Source organism: Neofelis nebulosa, chromosome 7 (assembly GCF_028018385.1).
Source record: "Neofelis nebulosa isolate mNeoNeb1 chromosome 7, mNeoNeb1.pri, whole genome shotgun sequence".
Classification (NCBI taxonomy): Eukaryota; Metazoa; Chordata; class Mammalia; order Carnivora; family Felidae; genus Neofelis; species Neofelis nebulosa.
In genome coordinates this window covers 135413971-135440694 of record NC_080788.1, presented here as the reverse complement: position 1 = coordinate 135440694, position 26724 = coordinate 135413971, and the positions used below count along the sequence as shown (strand labels likewise).

The following is a 26724-nucleotide window of genomic DNA, read 5'->3' as shown; positions in this document are numbered from 1 at the left end:
CGAGGTGGGTATTTCTGGTTATTTTAATGTGAGTGGTGTTAGAACATGCTAGATACCACGAGTCTGAATCCATTACAGAGAGAGAGAGAGAGAGATTGAGATCAAAACTCCACAAGTGCGAGCAGATAGCTGATAGCAGCAGGGTCCCTTAGAGGAAGGGGACATGAAGTGGGAGCAGAGATTGGCCTCTGATAAGAGAATGCCACCGCTTCTAGGATAATAAAAGGGAAGAGGGAGAGGATACAGGTGCATTTGTTGATTTAGTGGCAGGAAGATATGGGAGTTTTGAGCTCTTGTATTTTTTTTCCCCTCTATGAATTGTGAAGCAAAGGCAATTCTGTATTCAAGAAGAGAAAAAGAACTTCATCGTTTAAAAAAAAAAATTGTTACTCTGGTCTTTTAAAAATTCTTAGATCTAGAAAAACACCCAGAAAGTTGACACAGAATGTGCCCGCTATAAGATGAAAGTTTACAGAACGTTGTGGAACCGCTTATGGAAAAGAGGTTTTCAGGCATAGCCATTGAAATGCTTCTGTGCTCTCCCAGAGGTCAGTTCTCTGAACATGTTCTCTGGATCATGCCAAAATTCTTAGTAAGCATAATGTTCTTTTTCTTCTTTTTGAAGTGTTTTATATTTAGTTCACTTCTTCTAAGTTAAATTTATTTGGTACGCGTATTGGAAAAAAGGCTGTTTGTTACTGCTTTATAAGCATTTTGTTTTCTTATTGACTCCATTTTCATGCTGGCCCAATCGTGCCATTCCAAAATCAGCTGGATAAGTAAACATGACTGTTTTATACACCAAAAGTACAGTGAGTCTTCAAGGTAAGTGACCCTGGCAGTAAGAGAAAAGTGGGCAGCATTGTCTTAAAGTACACAGATATTAAATATAACTTTGTTCTGCCTCCAGCAGAACGCTGTCCAGAGACATGGTTGGAGGCCCAACCACAAATCTAAACAGCTTCAGAATAGCTTACCACCTGGCAGTTAAAAGGAACCTGATGTGCTAACTATTTAGTGTATTTTCCGGCTCTCATATATTCCCTAGAACTGGGCTAATTGGACCCTGCTGACAGAGGTTAAAGATTCTAGATTTCAGAGTTATGTATGTGCTGGCAATACTGTGCTGGACACACAGAGCTTATCTGATAAATTGTTTCATAAATAATTTAGTTCCCCCTGACACAAAGAAAAAAAGAACTAAAACAGCAGAGGAAGATTTGTTTCTCACTGCATACAATTGTCACCTTTTGACTGAAACTAAAATTAATCCAAGAAGCTTATGTTTTTGTAGTGTTGAATAAGAAAAAGCAAGATTTCATAAGAAAAGTTATTTTATAACTTTATTAGGTTGGTCTCAGCAAATTAGATGCTAAATACATATTTCCTAGTTGGCATATTAAAAATAAAGCCAAGCATATTAAATAAAGATGATTGAGTCAGATCGTGCTCTCACACCTCTTTCTGAAATCTTCCACTTCCTCAGAGAACTTACTCCCATTTTCTCCCTCCCCTTTCCCTCATCCTCAAACTCTCCTTCCCACGAACACATTTGAATCGTCTTGTTAAGAAAAAAAAAAAATCTGTGGCCCTCGAGTCTTTGCTGTCGTTCTCTGTTCCACCAGTTTTTGAAAGAGCAGTTTATACAGCTGTTTCTACTTTGTTATCTCCCGTTCATTCTTTGATGTGCTGCAGCAGAGGGCTTCTGTCCCAATCTGTCCAGCATGACGGTACCCTCTGAAGTCACCAAGGTTTCCCTGTTTTCCTGATCCGGTGGAAATGTCTGTTTTACTTAACCTCTTTCAGAGCACCTGGTGCTCAGGTGCTGGCACTGTCTTCCCTTCACCCAGGGACACTGTGCCCTTCCTCCTGGTTCTTTTTCCCTGGCCTCCATCGCTGTGTGTGTCTCGTAAATATTGGTAATCCATCGTCAGCCCTCTTTTCTTGTAAATATGCATACTGTTTCTGGGAAATCAGTCATCGTCGTGGCCTGAACTACTATCCAAGTCTATTTTCAGTATGGCTGTCTTCATTGAGTTTCTGATCAGTTATTCCCAACTGCCTACAGAACAGAAAACGGGCAGGCTGCCCATAGGTACCTTACACTCTCAAGTTGAATAATGCTTCTTCCTCCAGCTTTCCATGTTGTATTTCGTGGGACTGTCATTCTCCATCCCTCCAGGACCCTAGCTAGAACCATCCTGGACTTCCTCCTCTACCTTACGTTCTCCCTGCCTACCCGTTCACTCTCCCCGTTGTGTAGTTTATAAGTCTGCAGTATCTCCTTTATCTGTTTCTTGTTCCCCCATTGCCGCTGCCACAGTCTTAGATCAGTGTCTAACCTGATGGTAATACCTATCATCCATTGAGCTTTGTGTGTGTTAGGAAATCTGCCAAGCATTTTGTGTGTTTCATTGAATTCTGAAAACATACACGTGATTAGTATTGTCTCTGACACCCGCAGTGCCCAAGCCCATTTTCTATCTGCCTCACTCTAGAGTCCAGTCGTAGCACAGAGTTCTGTGTGGGCTTCAGCTCACTACAGTTTGATGGTGTCTAATTTCAGGTATACGTGCTGAACATTTTTACTTTCTACCCCAGGACTTTGACTTTAAGGGTTGGGACCCTAGTGGGAGCTGGCTTGGCAAGCACAAGTGCGTATCCCAGAAATGTACGGAGTGAATGTCCCACTGGGGCCACCCTCACCTAATGGGGGATGATGGAAGCTGATAATAAATGCTTCTCTGTATTGATCCGAGAGTGGAAAATTCTGACGGGCATTCCATACATTCCTCAAAAGGTCCAGTTCCAGATTAGATTGAGTTGATAATGCATCCTTGTATTGGCTTTTCCTTCTTCCCTATTCACTCTCCTGAGTTCTTCCTCACTCCTTCTCACTGGGATTACTTTCCAAACAAACTATGTGCCCGTGAGCCCCAGCTAAGACATTACCTCACTGGCTCTAGGAAGCTTACTTCAGATAGGGTATCGGAGTGGGTCGCCCACTGGTGACATCGCAACAGGGAGGGACACCATTGCTGGCAGTAACCCCTGTCATGTGTGACAGAACAATTACTGAGACTCCGACCTGCAAGGCATTGGGACTGGCATTGAATGGAAGGCGAAGCATTGGGTCATGTTGCAGCTCTGTGACTCGAGTGGTATGGGGACAGTGGTAATTATAAAAGGATCCTGGAGTTGACTGACCTCTTTTACCTTTGGAAACGTTGAAAATGAGGGACTGACAGACTTAGGCCAGCCAGCTATCATTGCAGGACACACTGTGAAAAGACAGCCTCCATGGCAGCATTTGAAAAGACTGTCATTGCCTGCAACCAGAGGACAGCTGATGCTAAGGAAGCAGGCCCTGGATTTAATCCTAAGGGTGGGAAAGCCGTATATCTTCTTGGGTAGGTTTGTACCGCGGCGGCTGAGCTAACCTGAGAATTACGTTTCCCGGAACTCCCCTCTGGGTTCTGGGTTAGCACTGGCCACAGAGATATTTTGAGCAAGATTTAAAGGCAGAAGTGAAGCAGCAGCCGTATTTCTTTTACGTGTGAAGGTTGGTACTAGGCACTGCTGCGGCTCCCACACGTCGTTGCCAATCTGCTGTGTCATATTGTTGGCATGCAGCTTTAACCGCCAGGCCTGTAGCTCTTTTAGCTCCTGTTGGTTCACCTCCATCAACTGCTTAGGATCCTTGGTCATAATGTGCAGCTTTTCCCCAGGTTGCCTGCGTCATCAAAGTTGGAGGCGCGGAAGGTATGAGAGACAGACAGGTTGTTACTTACCTTCATGGGTTCCAGCTTGTCTTTGGGATTACAGTCTATCCTTGCTCCTGCCCCCTTCACGTTCACCTTTCTTTTCCACTTGCTTGCCCTGCTCTTTTCAGACTCAGCTCCAGACACAGAAGCAGCAGGATTACGTAGACTCTTGAACTCTCATATGTGTGTGGGATCAAATCCCTAAGTAAGTCCTTTATTCTGTGTTGTTCATATATACACCCTGCCTCTTCTATACACCTGAATACATACCTAGGGTATTTAGAGTCAAAGTCAGCACCCTCAGATGGAAAGAGTAGGACCCTGAGATCTCTGATGGGGACATCTGGGTGGATGAGCCTGATAATTTTGGACCCCTGAATTTCCCTGATCCTCGGGACAGGCAGAATCAGTGTCTTGTTAGAACAGAACAGCCCTCCCTTGTTTGGACACCATGCAAAGAACTTGTTGAGGTTCATGCCTCCCAGAATGATGCTTGTCCTCTTTAGAATCTGCCCCACCCTCTACCCCTGTTTCTTCTAGAACAACTAGATGCAATCTTTGCATAATCTAATCAGGGATATTCTTGTTCCGGGAGGAAATACTCAGACAAATAATTCCAGGAGCCGGCTAATAAGTACCAATAGGAACAGGAGGAGTTTGTGGGGGAGTGGATCTTGAAGGTACTGGGCCAGGAGTGGCAGAATAATAAGGCTGGATGGGGGAGAATTTATTAACATGGGAGCACTATTCATAACTCAGGATTTAATATCCTAGTAACCTGGTCCTAATATACTGCAGGGATAGTTTCTTGAAGCTTGGACATGAATATGACTTACAGTAAATTAGATAAATATGTTCTTAGATAAATATGCAAGAACAGCTTTGGCAGAGGATCAAAGTCAGAAGTCTCAAAGAAGAAAGAATATTAGAATCGTTTTACTGTATGAGACTAGAGAACATACTATCTGATATGTTCCTTAGGAGGGTCCAAAGAAAACACTTCACTCAACAAGGTAATCCAGAATGCACTGGTGATGGGAAACAGACTGGGGTTGATAGGAGGTGCTACCATGGAATGGCGTTCCCTAGTGTCCATAGAAATGATAGGATTCTGGAGACACAAAAGCCAAATGGTGGTACGTACCATCAGGGGCAAGGTCGATGCAATTACCATAATGGTCCAAGTAGCATTCAGGGTGCCTTGACCTGCAGAGATCTGTGGCAATGGCACCAAAAAAGGTGGACAACCAACCAGGATGTTAACTTGATTAAGACCTTCGTCTCTGAGGGATCTGAGCCTTCACTTGCCCTTGGACTCTGGTTTCTCCAGATGCCTCTTCACCATTATTTAGCAGGCACAGAAGCACCAACAAACATCCTAGTAAATTCCTTCAGTCCAAGATAAGCTCTTCCCTGTCACCATTATATGGTAGCAACCAGCTCCTCCTTGAAAGACTCAGTGACTAATTTATTTTTTTCCAGATTTATTTGAGCTATAATTGACATGTAACATTGTGTAAGTTTAAGGTGTATAGTGGAATGCTTTGGTACACGTGTGTTCAGTGACAGAGATGGGAGGGAATTTGAGCTATAGTCTATCAGTTGCCTCTGAAGCAGCGCCTCACATCATTTTCAAACTCTTTCAATCAGGTTTTGACTCACTTTGCCCTAACAGTGCCTTCTCTCAAGTATGCTCACCACCCATCTTTTCCTTTCGGCTCCAGGGCTTTTCCAAGGTCCACCACCCAGCAGGAGATAGTGGCGGGAGGGTTCAGAGGCTTATTCAGACTGGAAATGCCTGGAAGTTAATGTACCCTCTAGGACAACCCTTAACTAGAGGGAGTAGGAGCCAGTGGTGAAATGCTTCTCCTTGTCTTTGCACAGGCCATTCTAACAGCTTTCTAATCATTTTCAGAGAGTCTGGTAAGATTAAGCTCCAGTTGCCCACAGCAATGAGCATCTCAATACAGCATCCTCGTATTGGTTCAGGCTCCTTTCCAGTTTCACCCTCTGTGGTCCTTTTTTTCTCCTGCCAATTGAATTGTCTCTATACAAGTCCTCTGTGATGCTCTGTTTTTGGAAGGAGTCTAGATTCAGACAAGTACAACTCTGTGTGTGTGTGTGTGTGTGTGTGTGTGTGTGTGTGTGTGTGTCTGTGTCTGTGTCTCCCTACCTACCTATCCATCCATCCATCCATCCATCCAACCAACCAACCACAGATTATAAATAAGAGTCTTAGAGGGATAGGAATAATTTCTTAGTGCAGCTTTAGTAACCGGTGGAGATTGAATTCATCTGAAGCCAAAACACAGCAGTGCTCTTCTTCCTTGATTTTCTGCCTCCCCACATTTGAAGATGAAATCAGTAAACCTTAGCTGGTCCTTCAGTGTCCTTAGTGATCTGGCTCTACCTGCTTGTCCATAGGGTTGTTCATAGTTCACTGGTCTGCAAGTTGGTGCCAATAAGTTTCTTTCCTTTCCTTGTGTTTTATTGTAGGGAGATGCACCCCTCACAGTCTGTTTGGGAAAAGTGTACTTTTTCTGTTTCTTTTCTGAGATCAACTCTTGTTGTGTTTCTTTTTTCGGTTGTTGTTTGTTTGCTGGTTTCTGTTCTTAGTTTTTGTATTTCTGTTTTAGGACTTTTTTTTTTTATATCCCAAATGCTTGTTTGAAGATTTTAAATTGCATTTGGAGTGTTGTGCTGCCATTTTCTTCAGCTTTGTGTCTTTTCAAAAGGAGGGGGAGGGATTCACTGGCTGAAATGCTTTTATTTAGCGTTTTCTGATTTTCACAGTAGTTTTTCTGTGTCCGTGACCTGCTCTTTCTGTGTATCTGTTCATTCCCTACTTGGAGAGTTCTATAGCACCCTCCTCTGTGCACTTTCTTTTATGGATGGTGTTGGGACGGGGGGCATGTCTTGTTTGTCTTTCGTTTCTGTGGGATCTTTCATTTTTTTCCTATTCCCTTCTTTCTCTCCACTTCTGTGTTCCCAAGGGTACATCTCCTTCTCTCTCTGTCTCTGGTTTGCCCTCAGAAGTTGTGCTTCTCTCTCCAAGGCTGCCATTTGTGTCCAACCCCACTGACCCTCGACCTTCTTTCCTGGCTAGTGTCTTGAAGTAAAGTGCTGGCCTATGTGTAGTCTTTGGGCTTTTATCTTGGGCCCTTTCTGGGCATGATTTTTTTTCTTGCTTTGTCTAAGTCCTCAGTTCTCCTCTGCTCTTTTCAGTGCCTCATAGGTGTCCCTCCCTGCCTCCAAACCTGCAGGCTTGGCTGTGGGAGTGGCAGGAGCTTGGTTGGAATTTGGTCTGTTTTTCTAGTACAGGTCATTTGAAGGTTGTGGTATTCCTTGGTCCTGCCCAAGGCATGGGTCACATGTGGCTTTATTTCCTCTCTTTGTTGGTTTTATGGTGGTTTTTATTTTTTTTGGGGGGGGGGTGAACAGGAAGCCTTTATCATCTTCCTAACCTGAAGTTTCTCTGTACTTTGAAACACTCAGCTTAGACTTTACATTCTTCTCTTCTTTGAAGTCTTCCTTATAGTTTTCCAGTTTCCATGCTCAAATATTTACTACTTGTGCTCCTAACTACTTTTACTTCTAATAGGTGCATTTTTATATTGCAGCGTAATCATATATTTGTGTTTCCCTTCACCCCATCAAATTGTGACTATCTCTAAACCGACAGACCACATTTCTTTGTTGTGTTACCATAGTAGGTACCCACTAAATAGATTACTTAAAGCAGCATAGAAACTGTCAGTTGATGAATGCCACCTCTATCAGCTATGAATAATGTGAATATTTTTAAGTCATATTGTTTAAATTTTTTTTTAATTTTTTTTTTTTTTTTTTTTTTTTTTTTTAACGTTTATTTATTTTTGAGACAGAGAGAGACAGAGCATGAACGGGGGAGGGTCTGAGAGAGAGGGAGACACAGAATCGGAAACAGGCTCCAGGCTCCGAGCCATCAGCCCAGAGCCTGACGCGGGGCTCGAACTCACGGACCGCGAGATCGTGACCTGGCTGAAGTCGGACGCTTAACCGACTGCGCCACCCAGGCGCCCCGAAATTTTTTTTTATTTTAAAGAGAGTGCGAGTGGGGGAGAGAGGACACAGGGGAGAGAGAGAGAGAATTTTATTAAGCAGCCTCCACGCTCAGTGCAGAGCCTGACATGGGGCTCGATCCCCCCACCCTGGGATCATGCCCTGAGCAGAAATCAAGAGTTGCATGACCAATCAACTGAGCCACCCAGGTGCTCCTGATTTTCAGTTTTAAAAGAAGATAAATAAGTAGAAAATTTGAATAATGATCAGGTTTATATTATAATACTACTAAAATTTAAGATAGTAAAAATAACACTCTCCCATTGAGCTTATAATGTTAATTGTCAAATTTGATAAAGTTGCAATGACTTTCATATATACCTTTCCTTGCCTTTAATATTGCTGACTAGTTAAAACTCTAGAATATGAAATTATTCATGGTTTGTTCTTTTTTTAAAAAGACTATCTATGAAAAGGTTTGGCAAAATTAATGCTTTTAAAGGATCATTTTAATGTATCAGTGTCCTTTTACCATTTTGGTATACAGGAAATATTTTATGTGTTACATGGCTAAAGTTCCACACTTATGGAAAAGACAAACTTGGGTTCTTAAATGTCCAAGGCTCCATTTGCCTGATTAATTTCGGGTGTAGGTGTCCCAGAATCTCATCACGTGGTCAGTTATTGCTACTTTCTACCACTTTGCTGATATCTGACTTGTGCTTTTTCTATAACTGGTTTTGAAATAAAGAATTTGACAATATGAATGTATATCTTTAAGGAAACTCTTGACAATTCAGGCCCTTTACATAAAAATTATTAAATATTCTATTGATAGAAATTGGTTTTTTTGACCTAACTTTTCATAACATAAACTTTTTTTTAAAGGGAGCAATTTCTTCTCAAACTAAGGGATCCATTTAATCCATTTGTTACCTACAGTATTTCATTTGGTATTGTGGGCCATGATTATTATACACAAAAATTAGACAAAATTTTGGAAGATTAAATAAGAGATATATAAAACTTTATTGCAGTTCATGGGATTAAAAAAAACCTGACTTCATCCAGAATTCCCTGTAGAAAGATATTGTTATAAATAGCGGTGTTAGTCAACATTGTAGTGCATTGATTTACTAATGTACAGGTCAGAAGGGAAATTTATTTCTGTAAATGAATTTGTTCAGAAAATACATTTGTTAGTTTTCCATATTCTGAAATTAATAAGGAAAAAGAGTGAAAGGAACAGAATGGATAGTCATCTGAAATTTGTGTGCCATAATTATAGGCATTCGTTCCAATATTTTTTTGTTAAAAGATCATTTTCTTTAGTTTTACTATTTGTAAGATAATTTTTGAATTGTACCATTCTGTATTTTGACTGTCTTTACTCTATTCAAAAGAAATACAAAGTAAGCCACATGAAGCTAGATTTGCGGAGTAATTTCTTTGGAAACACTTTAATTTCAGGTGGACATTACAGGAAGACATTTGACCCTATTTTTGTCAGCGTCACTTACGAGCCATTCAAAAAATTGGAACAAACCTCTCTTTTCTTTTGAGGTAGTGCATGAAATTTACTATACCATTAATCAGTTTTGATTGCTATTATTAGTAGTATAATTCAGGTAGGTACTCTATCTATGCATTCTCATTAAGTCATTAAGTGCCCTGTATAGTAAATGCTGTTACTCTCTCTGTGGTACAGAAGATGAGACTAAGGTTAAGGGCTCTGCTCAAGTTTACACCTACTGCAAGTGGCAAAACTGTGTATGAATATTTGGACAGATATTTGGACTCCAGAAACTGCTCTACCTAATGCTTTTTCCACAACTGATTTTTCACCCTGCCTGAGAAGAACATACCTTTGTGTATTCATTTATTTATTTTCAAATTCGGGGTGGTGCAAGCTTAGGGGTGGTGAGCGAGCCAGGAAGGGCAAGCTGTTTTTGTATCTTTAGAAACTGGTCAATTCTCATTACTTTAGTTTTATTTATTGTTTTAAGAGGTCACTTTTAAAAGCATGGATCTTTTCTGATAGCTGTAAAGAGTGAACACCCATAAACCTACCAACTAGCATTATGTAATCTTAAAATTTTGTGATATTTGGGGTGTCTGGGTGGCTCAGTCAGTTAAGCGTCTGACTTCAGCTCAGGTCATGATCTCACAGTTCATGGGTTCGGGCCCTGCGTCGGGCTCTGTGCTGATGGCTCAGAACCTGGAGCCTGCCTCGGATTCTGTGTCTCCCTCTCTCTGTGCCCCTTCCCCCGTTCACATTGTATCTCTCTCTCAAAAATAAATAAACGTTAAAAAAACCCCAATTTTAACGTTTTGTGATGTGGAGCTCGTGTCTGTTTTTCAAGAAACAAAGCATTGCTAATTCAGTTGAAGCCTTTGTGCCCCTCCTTGATCCCATTCTCCTCCTTGTCTTCCTTTCCAGAAGTAACCGCTATCCTGAATTTAGTTTTTGCCATCCCAATTACGCTTTTATACTTCTACTGTATAGGTATATGTCCATAAATTACAGTACATAATGATGTTTTGCATGTCTTTGTCTTTACATAAAGGACATTATGTTATATATACATCTTTATTACCTGTATGCATATCCTTGTTGCCTATAGTACCTATATCCTTCCTTGCTGACATTGTAAGTGAGAGCTGTTTGTATGGACCGCTTTAACTTTTTAAAATTGACTTTCACTGCTGTATGGTATTCCACTGTATGACTATATCATAATTCATCTGTTGCCCTGTTGATGGACCTTTAGGTTTTTAATTTTTTGCTCTCATGCAGTAATGTTGACTGTGGCACTGTATGTCTTCACACACATATGTGCAGGAGTTTATCTGTGGCATATACCTAGGCATGGAATCACTGAGTTGTAGGTAGGCACACCTTCATCTTCACTCGATACTGCCAAGTTGCTTTTGAAATTGTACCAGTTCATATCCCTGCCAGTGTGACGCAGGAGTTAATTCTACTTTGTTTGCCAACCCCTGGTATTACCAGGTTTGTAATTTTTATCAATTTGATGGGCGTATTCTATCTGAATTAACAATTCCCTGAAAACGGATAGATTTTACAGGGTATTGACCGTTTGGTTTTCCTCTTTTATGAAATTGTCATTCTGGTCCCTTGCCCCCTTCCAAACTGGATTTTCTGTTGGATTGTTTCTCTTTGTGTAAACATAGTTCTTTATGCTGCCTGCCTTGTATCCCTAAGTTTCTTTCTTTCTTTTCCATGTTTTTATTTAAATTCCAGTTAGTTAACATACCGTGTAATATTAGCTCTGAGGAGCACTGAGTGTTGTATGTAAGTGATGAATCACTGAGTCCTACACATGAAACTAATATCCCTAACTTTCTTAACAGAGTATTCTGGATATAATTTAACCTTTTCTTTTTTAATAGTGACTGTGAACAACATTTATTGTGCTGTGTTTTGATAGCAGTGCTGAAGATGTATGAGATCGTTGGTGTTCCCATACTCGATGGTCCTGGGCTGCTGTGCTTTTTACAGCTATTTTGTTTACTTTTTATAGTATTCCCTTTTTCCTCCTTTGTTTCTTGTTTCCATTCTTGATGCTTGCCATCTATTTCATTCTTGCTTCACTGTTGTCTGGTTTTAGATAAAATTATCTAGGTGAGGCTCTAAGGATTAGTATTGTCTTTTGTGAAGTGACTGTGCCGTGAGGAGCCACTTTCTCAAATCTTGGAGACCCATCTTTTTCAGTTGGGGGCTTGTATTTGAACTCTGGGTGTTGGATGTGCTCAACCTCCAGATTAGTGTGAGCACTGCTATACCCTGTCAGTAGTGATGATAAGCTTTTGAGACTGGCATGTGTTATTGTAAACCAACATAAGTTATCTTTAAACCTTCTGAACTACAACTTTCCAAAGTCACTTTTTCTTTTGGGTTTCTGAGTGTTGCTGGATCAGTAAAGAAATCTTTCTGATTTTATGCATTTGGCTGGGACCCTACTCTGCTTAACAATGCTTGTAGAGTTTTTATGCTCAACAGACTTTTCTGTGTTTGGGCCACATGGTGTCATATGGCCATCTTTCTGCAAGGGAAGCTGTGAAATTGAATATTTAGCTTCCCAACCTCTCTAGACAAGGAACAAGGTGATGGAGACTTGTGTTAGGTGGACCAACATGTAGTGTCTGCCATAAAGAATATTCAACAAATTAATCCATGTAAGTACTTAGTCAAATACCACTACAAGGTTTACACCAAAACAAAATCAGCAGTCCCTGACCCTCATCTGATATTCCATTTCCAGTTCCTACTGTCTTAGAATATTGTCTACCAGTGGTTAGTGACGTTTAAGAGCTCTTGAGTCCTTAGTTTTAGACTTTTATTTCTTTGCTCATCTACAATAATGGAGTTACGTTACAATTTTGGTGGAATCCATATTCAACCTTTAATAGCTGTATAAATATCCATTGCTGAGCTAAATGTCTCATATTTTTGTTTTCTTCATTATATAATTTTTTTTCCTGGAGTTAAATTACCCCAATATTTTCATTTATTTAATTTTCTTCAAGTCTCTGGGTGTCCCCACATGGTTTTAATAGCTCTGTAAAATAATTTTAAACATGATTTTCTGTAGGTCAGATAACCCATGAGCACTCCTTTTTTCTTGATGACATTCCTTCTGGAGCTTTCTGTCCTTTTCCATTGGGATTTGTTGGTCTCTCTGTGACTGCATAGTTGTTACCATGGAACTTTACTTCACTATCATCTTGGGAATGGTGTGCTTATTTATTGCTGTTTCCTGGATCCTGTGGCTTTTTATTTCTTAAAGATTTTTCAAATCGGAAAATGTCTTCATTATATTCTTTTATGTGTGATAGGTTGGCTTGGTACAGAATTCCAGATTGAATTGTCACTCAGGATTTTGAGGCTTGTCCCATTGTCTTCTAGTTTCTAAGGATGCTGATGAGAGGTTTGATGCATTCTGATTCCCAGTGCTTTGTACATAATTTTTTTTTTTTTTTTTTTTTTTTTTTTTTTAATCTCAGGAAGCTTTTAGGATCTTCTCTTTATCCGTGGATTGGAATTTTGGACTTTCACATTTACACGGACATAGAAATTTCATATTTGCATGTGGATACTTTTTTATTCAGTATGCTAAACATTGAGTGCACCCCTTAAAACACTCTCAGTTCTGGGAGTATTTTTTGAATTATAGCTTTGATAATTTCCTCCTCTTGGTTCTTTTATACACACTTTCTAGAATTCTGTTAGATGTTAGGTTTCCAAGATATTCTGTAACATTCTTATTTTTCTCTCCTATTGTTCATCTCCTTCCATTTTTTACTTTACTTTTGGCTTATTTCTTTAACTTTATCATTCAGATCTTCAAAATACAACTTTTATTCCCAGATTTAAAAAATTTCTAAGAGCTTACTTTTTAATTTATTATAATCTTTTTTTTTTAAAAAAAGATTTTATTTTTTTAAAGTAATCTCTACATCCAATGTGGGGCTTGAATTTACAACCCCAAGACCAAGAGTCACATGCTCCACTGGCTGAGCCAGCCAAGGGCCCCATTAATTTATTCCTTTTTAATTGTACCCCATTTCTGTTTCATGGCTAAAATGAATTAAGGATTTGATTGTACTTTCTATAAAGTTTTCTTTTTCTTGTACCTTGAATTACCACTCTTTCTTCTGATTTCCCTTTTTTCTTATTTATTTTGATGTCTTGTTTGTAGGGATTTTTCTCAATTACCTTGTGATCCTTGACTGGTAACTTGAGTAAGACACTAAAGCACTGGTTAGAAACTCTTTTGTGAGGGATATGTCGCTTGCTAGTTGGAGGCTTATACAGTAGAGCTTTTGTATTGGGAACTGTATATGTCAATATCAGTTAGGCTTTTACTCAAGATTATCCATTTCTCCAGAGAAGGATCCTCCAGACTATTATTTGGGGAGCACTAGCCTGGCCCTCTGCTTTTGGAGCCAGCAGGAAATATGTGGACTTGTATTTAATTTTTTGTTTTCAGTCTGCTATCTCATCCTTCCCCATCGCTATGTCTTATAACCCCAAATCTGGTTCTTTTCCTCCCCAAATTATTAATCCTGTATCATGTGTGAGTGTGGGGACATGGGGAGTAAAACTTAAAAAAGGCTTTCAGACATTTTCCCTGTTTTCATGTTTCACTTTGCTCCTCCTGGTCAGCCCTCTGCTGTCCACTGTTACCTGAGCCTCCGTATCCCAAGCCTTCTTGGGGTCCCCTGGGGGTAACTCAGCTTCCTCAGGAATAGCTCCATCTGCAGGCGTTTTGACTTCACCTTTCTCCACTCTGCTGAGTCACTTTACCATTCTTTCAAATATTTTCTATCCTCACACTTTGCAGTTCAGGATTATAGATGTCTTTGGGTATTATTAACTGTAAAGTGAATTTCTGTTCCTTGTTTACCTTGTTTGGGAGCAGTTTTTTGGAAAAACTAGGATGTAGAAAGGTCTTTACCATCTTGAAATTGGAAGTCAATAAATGATTTCATTTCAGTGAATTATACAGCAACCCATTAACCTATATTGTGCACTTACTATCTATGCACCACCAGTGTGTGCATGCATTATTTAATCTGTACAATATGTGGTTTGTGCCATGCATGGACTTTATTCAGAATTTTAAATATTTTAGCTCTTTCTATCCCATGACAAATTTTACAGGGCTGGTACTATTAGCATTCTCATTTTATAGATGAGGATACAGAGATACAGAGAGGGGTTAAGCAACTTGTCTGAGCATGCATTGCTAGCAAATGGAGCGTGTGTTCTAATCTGTACAGTGAGACTCTAAGCCCCTCTTGTTCTAGATAGCTACTTGTAATTACAAGTGTTTAAATATTTGTAGAATAAGTGTTTTAAAGTACACTCTGGGTTTTAATTTTTTAATTAGAATATTTTTATAGGTATGCTTTTGCTTAGCTATTGCCTAGTTGCTATGCTTTTTTATGTGAAATCTTAATCTTTTTATTTTCCATTTTTTTGGAGTCAATTTCAGTATCATAAATAAGGGCAGCTTAGCAAAGTAGAAAGGCCTTTTTAAAAGCTAGTATGTTTTTCATCTTCATTTTAGTAACTATTGAAATGGAAGGCTATAATAAGGCAAATAATAGGAAAGCAGAATAGAATTTTTTATGTCACTTCCCACAAGGAGTCCATGGGTATTCAGTTTTTAATTACTGTAATATTCCTTTAAAGTTCCCTTTTGCAGGCACATAGCAGAGAAAGGAAAAATCTTCATCAGTGGTTAATCTTCTTTTACCATGGGTGTCCTTGACTTATTTAAAAAAAAAAAGAGTTTATGCTTATCAACTTACTGTTGTCTAGATATTTTAGATACTTTAGAATTTGACTGTTTATCTTCCTGATTTATAGCCCCAAATAAGAACAACTATAAATCCAAAATAAAATAAATACTTTCCTTTATTACCCCTTCAGATATACTGATGTTAAGCAGGTAATTAATAACATGTAAATTTATATGTAGATAAAGATCTCTGGGTATATGAATGTCAACCTATGTATGCATATATTAGCGGTTTCCTTTATTAAAATCATGTAATTCTCTTCATAAGGGTATTATGGATACTGTTATCTTCCATAATTTAAAGTTTGTAATAGGCTTGCATTGGCAATAGCTAAATCTGTTTGATGGGAATTTTTCTTTCCTTTTTTTTTTTTTTTTTTAGAGAGTATGTGTGCTTATGTAAGTGGGGAGAGGGGCAAAAAGAGGGGAGGGGAGAGAATCTTAAGCAGGCTCCATGCTCAGTGTGGAGCCCAATGTGGAGCTTGATCCTATGACCCTGGGATGATGACCTGAGCTGAAATCAAGAGTTGGATGCTCAACTGACTGAGTCACCCAGGCACCCTTATTTAATGGGAATTCTTAATAAAGCATTTTAGTTTCCGTCATTTGGTCAACTAAAATATTGCATGTATTGGACAGGCTTATTTGGATTTACTGCATGTCATTTGAATTTCATTAGATTATGATTTCTTTAATTTTAATATTAAGAGTCAATCTAGTTTTCACATACTAAGAAGTACATTGTCTTATTGCTGTAACAGTATTGGGCATATTTTAGGTTTAAGATGCAGTTTCTATTGTAGAGATTTCTGATTCTCCTGCTGGCACAAGACAGGTGCATTTGTAGTTGGGTGGAGTCATGTGACTAGTTCAGGTCAACGAAATTGATCAGAAGTTACAGGTAAGACTTCAGGCCTGTGTATTTAATTACCGGTATGACACCCTTCAAAGCTTTTATTCCCACTGCTTCAGCAACTGACAGTACTTTAGATGGTGGCTTCTTTGTGATCCCAGGTACTGTAGTAGAAGATATGGAACAGGCAAGTCACGATGCACATGAAAAATGAATAAAATAAACTGTGGTTTTGAGCCACTGAAATTTCAGGATAATATGTTATGGCAATATAATTTAGGTGATTCTAAGTGATAAAACCTCCTATAGGGAAAGTGTTATATGAAGGCTTTCAGAATTTTTTAAGACTATAAAGCTGCAAAGAATCCACCATTTTTTAACAGGAAAAGGATGCTGACATTTAGCTTTACATTGAGGGTCAGGTGGAGATGGGTTGGAAGGTTTTTAACTTTTGGAACACCTCTAAGTGACTCCCAGACCAAGCTGGAAACTTCCTAGTTGCCTTGAAGAATTTTTAGGGGGACGGGGGGAGGACTTCAGAAATGACACTTTAACCATGAGCAAGGATAAATCTTTTAGGTTTGGAGGATAATGACAGTTGTCTGATTGCAAATCTCCATTATACATCCCTCCTGCAAAAAACCCACACCCCATAATATTAATTAGAAGCTCAGATAAAACCATCTATGATGCTTATCTTCAGCTTTGCTGGGAGATAGGGAATACCATAATATTCAGATTATATCCAAGGAGGGAAGGAAAAATAGCACCAAATTCCAGCAGAGCTCTTGCAACAGCAATCCTGTGGGGCATAGAGTGGGAGAGGGGAGTCTTAAGAGACTCTGAAAAAAAAGAAGCACAGAAAACCGAAGCAAAACACAGGCAAAAAAATCGCTCTCAGAAAGAGAGTGTCAACAGTATGTTGCAAAATACTGATCCCCAGCCCTGGTGCTTGGTAGCTCACAGCTTTGGCCACGGAAAGGGCTTGAAGTGAAGAGGATCAGAAGTGGCAGTGTTAAAGAACTGCTTCTATAGGAAAATAGATAAGGAAGAAGTGAGCACCTTGGGAATGTGGCTAGTGAAGAGAAAGAAAGAAAAGGAGAAAATAACAGACCTTGCAGAAACAAGATAACTTAACCTGTCAGTGCCTTGCTGTCATCCATTACACAGTGAACCCCACTAAACTTATAGGCCTCTTTTACACCACCAGGAACCCTGTACACCAAATACCTAAATATAGAAAAAAAAAAAAAAAGAATACAAAACTACTATAAAAGGAAAATAGAAAATGTAAATCAAAACATTCCTACTGATGCAGTCCCCCCTAAATCCAGCAGCTATGCAAAAGAAACACAAAATACAATACTCCTAACTGAATAAATATCCATAGAAAAGCACCAGATGATATTAAAAAAACCTTAAATCATATATTCAAAAACAAAACAAGAAATGGGCAAAAAAGCAAAAACCAAAAAAACTAGGGGGAACTGCAATGAGAGTTGATCAAACTTAGGGAGGAAAAAAAAAGAAAAAAGAAGGAAGGAAAAGACAGAATCATTTTGGAAATGAAGACTAAATAACAAAAACACCAAAGAAGAATAGAGCCACATGAAAATTAATAGGAGGCATTGAAGAAAGCAGGGAAACAAATTGCTAAAAATTAGATAAAGAAAGAAAAAAGGTCAGAGATAAAGTAGTTGAAATAGAGGACAAAGAAGATGTAGCATGTTCAACTAGAGTCCTAAGAGAAGAAAAATGAACTATCTAGGAAATATAGTTCCAAAAATCAAAGAATACTTGAGCCTACACATTGCAATGGCCACTGGGTTACTGGGAAAAACTGATGATATAATGATCAGCTCCCATAGTGAACAGCTCTGAGACGTATCTTAGTAATACCACTAGACTTTAAAGATTAAAAAAATTCTCAGAGCTTCAGGCCAAAGGATCAAATAAATTACACAATTGTAGGATAATTAGCTGGCATCAGGCTTCTCAAAAGCAACACACATGGCATGGCAACTCTGGAGCAACTTTTAAAAGAGAAAACTACTTAAGGAAAGGAAGTGCAAAGAAGAATTATATACAACCAACTGCCTTCATGATTGAGGTTATAGAGAAAGTTTTGAGTATGCAAGAACTCAGAGAATACCTACACAAGTGGTCCTCCTGAGGAATCTGTTGGATTGAGTTTCATCCAAATAGATTGGGGAAAAGGACTGATGATGAGCCTGTAATATTTATTTATAGAGCTGAGACTGAAACAAGATGGGGCCACAGATAGAAGAAAAGCATGTGAACCTTAAAGTTTTATTTTGTATGTAACTATTTGTAATTTGTATCACCTAAGAACGCTTAGAGCATAAGTTTGTGAACATATTTGTTCCCAATTTTAGATTCAATTTCAGTTTTTCTTGACATTACAGAAAAAATCTAGTTTTTCACAATGAAACACACAGAAGCAGAACTAAGAAACCATGCAAACCATGTACACATTCTCAGATTCAAGTATTTATTTCCAAGCTAAAAAGGTGGTGGGAAAGGGGTGTAGGACCTGCCTCCTCAAATTGCTCAGCCTCTTTTTCTGCTTCAGCCTCTACACCAAGTATCCTCTAGTTGCCGACATTCTGACATTTCTTGAGCATTCAGGTTGTTTGCTGGGAAGTGGCTTGGTAATGGCATATGGCAGACCATCTAGATACATGGACATCATTGGTGTACTTCACATTCCATTGGTTCAACATTATAATATTTGGATTTCATCATTCAGCATTAGATCATTACTCTTGTACTCATCATGTTCTTTTATTTCTGGGTGAGTTGGCCATATGCGTTTTGGTTCATTTGGAATGACTTAAACCAGTAAATAAATTGAAGGTCAAATAATTTCATATAGAATAATTTTCTACATTAGCAAATTGTAAGCAAATAGTTTACACCCACTGAATGAGGCATCTCTTACAGTATTTTGGAACACATACCACGTGTGTATACAGTGTATGTCCATGTACAACATAAGTCCATATAGAACATAAGTATACAAATATATGTACAGAAGACTTAAATATATATGTAATGGCATAAATATACATTCCCCAGCTCTGTTTGTGAAAAGGCCTAGAAGGCAAGATCTCCCAGTAGCAGTGAGCACACCTGGCACCCAGATTTTGGCTTCTATTGCCATTTACCATTAAAAGGAATCAAGGCTACTTGTAAGAGAAAGCAAAGAAATGCTAAGAAGAAAGGAAGAAAATAAATGAAGGGGTCATGTCAGGACACAGAAGCCAGCTTGCAGATGCTTCTACCAACCAAATCTGGGTCCATTTGTGCAGGAAAATAATTGACAGGAGTGAATTTTAAGGCACTGAAAAAATGGTAATCCACGTATTGTCTGATGATAGATAGATAGGAAGAAGGGAGGACTCTTCTTGCAATACAGTGCTAACTGGTAGACATAGAGGGGCATGGAAGAGGTGGAAAATTATTATTATAAAAAAGTATTATTTTGTAACCATTATAGCAAAGATTGGTTTAGGCAAGAATCAATGGATGCTAAATCTAGGTGTGGGAGTTTGATGAGGAATGGGATATTTTGACGGCCCTGTAGTGTCTCTCCACAGATTTCTCATTGCAAAAGGGAAATTAGTACCTTTATAATGGAGAAACTGGACAGCACCTTGACTTGGTGATCAAAACTAACGTTGCCAAGGCACCTGGCTGGCTCAGCAAGTATAGCATGCGACTCTTGATCTCAGGGTCTTGAGTTTGAGCCCTATGTTGGGCATGTAGCCTACTTAAAATTAGAAATAAATAAAATGGGGGTGCCTGGGTGGGTCAGTTGGTTATGCGACTTTGGCTTAGGTCATGTGGGCTTGAGCCCCATGTTGGGTTCTGTGCTGACAGCTCAGAACCCGGAGCCTGCTCCAAATTCTGTGTCTCCCTGTCTCTCTGCCCCTCCCCTGCTCACACTTTGTCTCTCAAAAATAAATAAAAAACATAAAAAAAAAGAAAGAAAGAAAAAATAAAACTAATGCCACCAATGAGACTGACATTGTCTCCTTCTGGTTGTGATACCCTGAGAAGCACGCATCACTTAAGTAGTATTCCAGCTGGGCATGTACAACCTGAATCATGAGCAGACTTCAGTCAAACAAAATTCTGTTTGAATAAAAAAAATTAAATAGTTATATTCTTCAGAAAACATCAGTTATACAAGACCAAGGTTGAGGAAATCTTTTGGATTAAACAAGACTAAAGAGACATGACAAAATAAGTGCAATATGTGATTGTATACTAGATTCTACACTCAAGGAAAAAGTGCTATTAAAGAATGTATTAGTCAAGGGTCTCCAGAAAAACAGAACCAAAAGTGTGTGTGTATGTGTGTGTGTGTGCACGTGTGTCTAAAGAGATCTATTTTGAGTAATTGGCTCGTGATTATGGAGGCTAGCAAATCCAAAATGTACAAGGGTGGGCTAGCAGCTGGAGACTGAGGAGAACTGATGTTCCAAGTCTAGTCTGAGGGAGTCTGCTGGAGAATTCTCTCTTCCCCAGGAGAGGCTGGTCTCTTTGTTCTATTCAGGCTTTCACCTGATTAGATGAGGCCCACTTACATTGTGGAGGGCAGTCTGCTTTACTCAAAGTACGTAGATTTAAATGTTAATCAAAAACACTGTCACAGAAACCCAGAATAATGTTTGACTGACCAAATATCTATGTATATCTCCTTAAATCATACTTAATCTCCAAGTAAAGACAATAACAAGGTCAAGGTTCCCATTAACATGATACAACTATCCTGTGTACAACAGAAAACATGCTGTTTTCTCAGAAGAGGATTCACAGTCCTTGAGTGATGTTTATTCTTCTCCTTGGTATCCATCCTGTAAGTTAAATACTACGATGTAAAGTCAATACATCATGTATGTTACATGATAAAGGAACAAGAGAGGGAAGAAAACAAAGATATTTATTTTACACACACACACATACACACACACAGAAACATATTAATAACAATATAAGGAAGAAATACCCATGACAATTGCAGTCTTCATTTCTGTAACTGGTCACATGGTGCTTTCACATTTCTTCAGGAATGTCCCAGAAAGGAGCTGTGGTGTTGTAACTGTCCATTTCCAGGTGGTGATGGCATGTTGTGCAGAGCCATCTATAACCAGTCCTGGGTCTTGTCTCTTCTATTGATCTTAGGGATCTCTCCATGAGGCCATAACTACAGGCTGGGAGAATGAAGGTAGTATGGCAAGAGCGGTGACCACGGGCATTTGGGCCACTTGTTCTTAACTTGTCTGCTTTCAGGACCTGCTCAGCCCCAAGCTCACGTTACCACTTCCATTTGATGATGGAGGCTTCTGTAAACACCTGACTTTATGGAGAGCAGTTTGCTTTACTCAGAGTCCACCGATGGAATATTAGTCTTATCCAAAAACACCCTCATGGAAACACCCAGAATAATGTTTGACCACATGTCTGGGCACTGTGTAGTTCAGCCAAGGTGACACATGAAATTAACCATCACAAGGAACATCAGACAGTTGACAGATCGGAATGGGAACCACAGATTAAAGTATTTTATCAGTGTTAAATTTTCTGAATTTGATAACTACACTGACGTTACTTAAAAGCATTTTTAGGAAATGCATACTGAGGTCTTGAGGGGCAAAGATGCATGACATGTGCAAACCACTGTGAATAGATCAGAAAAAGTAAGTCGTGTGAGAGTGTGTACATACACGTTGAGTGTACGAATAAGAGAGAAATGTTGGCAGAATGTTAAACACTCGTGATTCTGAATATGAGAGTTGTCCCTTATTTTTGCAACTTTAGACTTTGAAATCATTTTAAAATAAAATAAAAAATTCATGTGACCAGGGAGCACTATAATAGTGTTTAAGAGGCATGAAAGTTCTGTAACATTTTCACTGGCAACACCATTGTGCTGATACCCTTGTCATAAAATCAGAAGCATTCATTGCTTGACTTGGTTTCAGCGGAATGGGTTACATGCTTCATGTGTGAAATAAAAAAAGGAGGGGACAGCACAGGAGCGCGGTCCTACAGAGCTCTAGTGCCGGCCCGTAAGTCCTTCTAGAATATTCTCTGACCTTTTCTTCTGAATTGAAGACTTGGTAGGTGCCTGGGAGGCTCAGTCAGTTAAGCGTCCGACTCTTGATTTCAGTTCAGGTCACGATCTCACAGTTTGTGAGTTCCAGTCCCGTGTTGGTGTCTGTGCTGATGGTATGGAGCCTGGAGCGTGCACGCTCTCTCTTTCAAAATAAGTAAATAAACTTTAACAAATAACAAATAAAAACGAGGAAGTAAAATGCAGACTTGGTGTCGGAGGCTGGTTGTGGTAGAGAAGACCGTTAAAACTGAGATGGAGGAAGGATGGGATAAGACGGGATGAATTTAGTCTGTCCGGTCCCCAGTGTTCATAAGCGTGAAGTTAGTTCATTCACTAGGAGTCAAAATTGATACTTTTTGTAAGTAGAACTGTTCTTGAGAAGCCAGTTGGCGGTAGCCCCTCTGGAAGTTTATAGCCATAGGCACATATCACTGCAAACTGATCTGATGCAAGGCTGCTACATTTAAGTGCTAATAGAAACCAAACTGACGCTATTAGCAGCATGTCCTCTGGAAAATAGAAAAAGAAAAGGGTGTCGGTAAAGTACTTTCTCATAATAGAATCAAACGTAGAGGCGACACTAGAATTGCAGTGGAAAAATGAGGTATGGCTTAGGAGGAACAAAGTGCTGCTGTATTTTCTTACATCAAATTGAAATCTGACTCTTGGGAATATTACTTTGGACTATTTGAAAACTATATCTTGCGTGGAAGGTACAATTTCAAGTATGTCAACAAATGCCAAAATAATTTTGGTAGCACATTGGAATCTGGAGTATTTACCTTCTGTAATGGTTTAAGTTTTTTTTATCGTTTGTAAGTTGGCTAATTTTTTGCCTACCGAAATACTGCCGCATGATTTCCATTGCAAATGAACATATACCTTAAGAATAAGGAAAGCTGTGCCGAGTGTCAGTAACGTGGTTCTGTTGTCTATCCAGATTCAAGTTCAGAGCACAGTTGTCTCTAAATTGTCCGTCAGATAGCTAATGACTAAAAATTAACACTAAGTGATAAACTAACACTGAGGGAGCTTACTTTTGAAAGGAAGTCTTCTAAAAACTTCTACACAATCCTTTCGATGTGCTATATTCCCTAAATTATCTTTGTCTTCACATCTTTGTATGTATTAAGTTCAGTCATGCGGCATGGCCAGGAAATGAAGTATTCAAGTTGACTGTTCTTGTAAAGCTGTATGTTTTATAATAATTGTGAATTTTCAAATCATCTTACTACAGTAAAATTCTTTACTGTGTATTGTTCATCTTCATTTGGAAATCCCACAGACATTTTACATAGTTTTAACTCACAAAGTTTATGTTTACCAAATCTATAGACACCCTCCCCCACATCTGTATCTTACGATAACCAAGTACATATCAAGAAAATTCTAGTTGAATCTGAAACTCTCTTCTATGTAACATTTGTGTTTAGAAAATATCTTCATGGGGAAAACCCCCCAAAACAAAAAAAAATATTTATAGCTCTCATATTTTTGTATCGAAGTATAACTTACATACAGTAGAATTCACTCTCACTGGCATACAGTTCTGAGTTTTAACAAATGAATACAGTTCATGTACAACATTTTGCAGATTTATCTTGTCTTTTATTCCAAGTACTTTGTGATTTCGTGGTCATTGATGGATTACCATTTTGAATTGAAGGGATTGTGCTACAGCTTTTCAGAATTTTGTAATTTTAGTAATTTCCGATGTTTTGGCTTTGTGCTTAGGAGTATTAATAAATAACATACTAAGGAATTTACTTTTCTTCTCTTTTCCTAACTTCAGCACCTTAGTGTAGCCTGTATCGTTTCTGGCCTCAACCATTGTAGCAACCTGTGCGTCGGCTTCGCTGTCTTTCATGTGAATTCCTTTCTAACTCATTTTCCACGCTGCTGCTGCTGCTGCTGGTCTTTCTAAGGTACAGAACTGATTATCTCAATTCTCTGCTTAAAAGCTTTCATTGGCTCCTGTTGCCTGTAGAACAAAATACGTACCTTTTCAAATCAGTCTTTCACGAGCTGGTTCCTGCCTCAAGTCTGGCCATGCCTTCCTGCCCTTTCCTTCTTTTGCGTTTGCCTGTCCGCGCTAATTGCTGATTCCCAGACATGCCGTGTTCTCTGTCATCATGGTAGTTTTGTGTTTTCTTCGGACATGCAGGCCTTTTTTTTTCCCCCCATCGGTGCCTCACTTCCCCAAACCTTCAGATGTGGTCAGGTGTCCTCTGGGTGTTCTGCGTGCCTCGTGCCTCTGCAGTGGTGTTTGTGTCTGTGGCTTCTTCACTTGCCCAAGCACCTCCTCTGGCCCCTGAGCTGCTTGGCATCAGGGAGGATGTCCACTCCGGTGTTGCCACTGGTGTGCACAATACTGGATACAAGTAAGCGTTCAGAGTATTGTTCACTTAGTATCGTTTGCTCTAGGTAGGGAGGAGGGAAATGTGTTATCACAGCAACGGGCACCAGAATTCTTTGTATGGAGGGAGCGGCCTTGCAGGCGGGTATTGCCTTGACCTCAGGCTCACTCAGGGATGGGAGTATGGGTGTCAGCTAGGGCTGAGAGGTCAGAAGTAGAGGAAGCTGCCTGACAGGAAACACGGGGACAGATTTGTTGGGTTTGCTCCTCAGAGAGAAAGAGAGAGAGAAAAGGAGGAAAGTCGGAAAAGCCTTGTGAAGCCAGGGAATAGGTGAGCCAAAGACCCCCTCCTTCAAAGACTGGAAGACGGTGAGAAATTAAGACTGTTCCTCCTTCTGGTTCCCTTTTCTTTGCTGCCCTGTGTGCCAGAAATCTCTGCCTTTCTCCAGAAATCTCCACCAAAGCCTTTCTTACCAAGGGATGCTTTCTGCCTGTGTTCGGGTTTTGTTACTTTCATAGAACTCGGGAGGAGCCCCTGTCACGCAGGGATCGAGCAGTGCGGAGCAGAGGTACCTGAGGATCTCAGAGGGCACTGAGGATATGTCAGCTCTCCTGGGAATTGAGAGAAGCCTTGGAGGGGAGGGAAAGGCTTTGGACCAGCACAAGTCCTGGCTCTGCCGGTGTGAGTCCTTTGGTTTAGATTATTGAGCTGGCAAGCCCCAGCCAGTAACTAGGATACATACACGAGAAAAAAGTGGAAATGAATGTACAAGATGAGAGTAGCTAGCATTAGGATGGGGGGGTTATAATCGCTGCCACCTCTGAAACTGTTTCTGTTACAGTTCATGATAAAAGAAAAGTTCTAAAAAGAGAGAAATGTCTACAATACCGTGCTGTGATCTTATTCTCCCCAGTACTTGGAAATTAGAGGTCGGTGTTGATTTCTTTAACATTGAAGGTGCTAGAAAGGGGAAGGTGAAAGTAATTATTGAGGAATAGGGAATTTGAGCCAGGACTGAAACTCCTTTCTTTACCAAAAACAGGAACTTTTTTTTATTGACTTGTTAGGCTTTGTCCCCCCACCCTTTTTTTTTAAATTGATGAGATAATGTCTCAGAGAGGAAAATAAACCTGTTAAGTGCCTGAAAGTTGGGCAAGCTCTTGTGTAAGTCAAGAGTAGTGCTTAAGCTTTCTAAGTTGGTGTTCTGTAGATCACAGATTTATAATAAATCGTGGCTTAATCGTTTTGGTTTCAGCGGGGACGGGCTGTTGCCCTACTTCCTGTTGCACTTGCGGCTAATCTCAGAATGCTGCTTTCTGTAATTGTTCTCCTTTTCTTCCGAGATGAAAAAAGTCACAAAACCATTGACAAGGTCACAGTACGCTACTATGTTGTCTTATGGTTATTGCTGTTATTGAAATGTTCTTGATAGTGACAAGATTGATGCTGGATTGTTCTGTCATTTGTGTCTTCTCCTCGTGCTCGGGTTTCACGCAGGTAGCTATAATTACAATCTCAAAAGATTGACGTATCAACTCAAATGACACTTGACCAATTTAGAGTGGGAAACACAAAAAACTACCTGAAACACTTGTGTTTGCTTGATGAGTGCATGTTTTCCTTTTGGGTAAGACTGTCAGTGTAAAATAGGGCTGCTTGCAATGCATGGAATTAGAAAAAAAGGGAGTTGGTTGTGTACTCTACCAGAGAAAGGCTTAGGAGAACAATATGGCCGTCTCCGGGATAGGGGTGTTGCTTCCTAGGGGACCTGGTATTTGAAGCTAATGATCAGGGTGTCCCCTGGAAAGTGCTAGAAACACATTACCTCATTTAGCATTCTGTTTTTTAGTGTTCATTTTTTCCCATCTATCTTTTGTTGTCCACTCTTTAAATATCTTAGTTCTTTCTGTAGTTTCGACAGTTCAGATTCTAGGGTTATAGTGGTTTTTGTCGCATAAGGTGACTTTTTAGAGATCTCATTTCATCCCCCTGTGCATGTTGGCCAAGCTGATTTCGGAGGCATTTTGCTGTTGACTCAATGCATTGCTTCTCTGGTACTCCCGCCTGGAGTAGAAAGACCATGGATAATCTTTTTTTCCATCCTTAACACAGCCTTATTCTTCTGTCTTTTAATCCTTCTCTCTTTCTGTCCTGGATCCCATCATTTATCCCTTCCCGAAGGATCTACTCTCTCTGCCCACAGGCCTTCTCTTTCATCTGACTGCTGAGTTGG

At 39.6% G+C, this 26724-nt stretch overlaps 1 protein-coding gene across 10 annotated transcripts in view; it reads left to right on the top strand.

The window, feature by feature from the left end:
- The window catches only part of RPS6KA5 (ribosomal protein S6 kinase A5), a 185259-nt gene that overhangs the window by 12147 nt on the left and 146388 nt on the right, over nt 1–26724 (top strand). The window contains exon 2 of one of the 10 annotated variants that reach the window (XM_058740018.1): nt 23927–24059. The exons of 8 other annotated variants lie outside the window; for them this stretch is intronic. The gene's annotated coding sequence lies outside the window, so the exon portion shown is untranslated. Of the gene's footprint in view, nt 1–23926; nt 24060–24447; nt 24860–26724 lie in introns of those variants that run through there. One more of the 10 variants, XM_058740019.1, reaches the window with a different exon arrangement.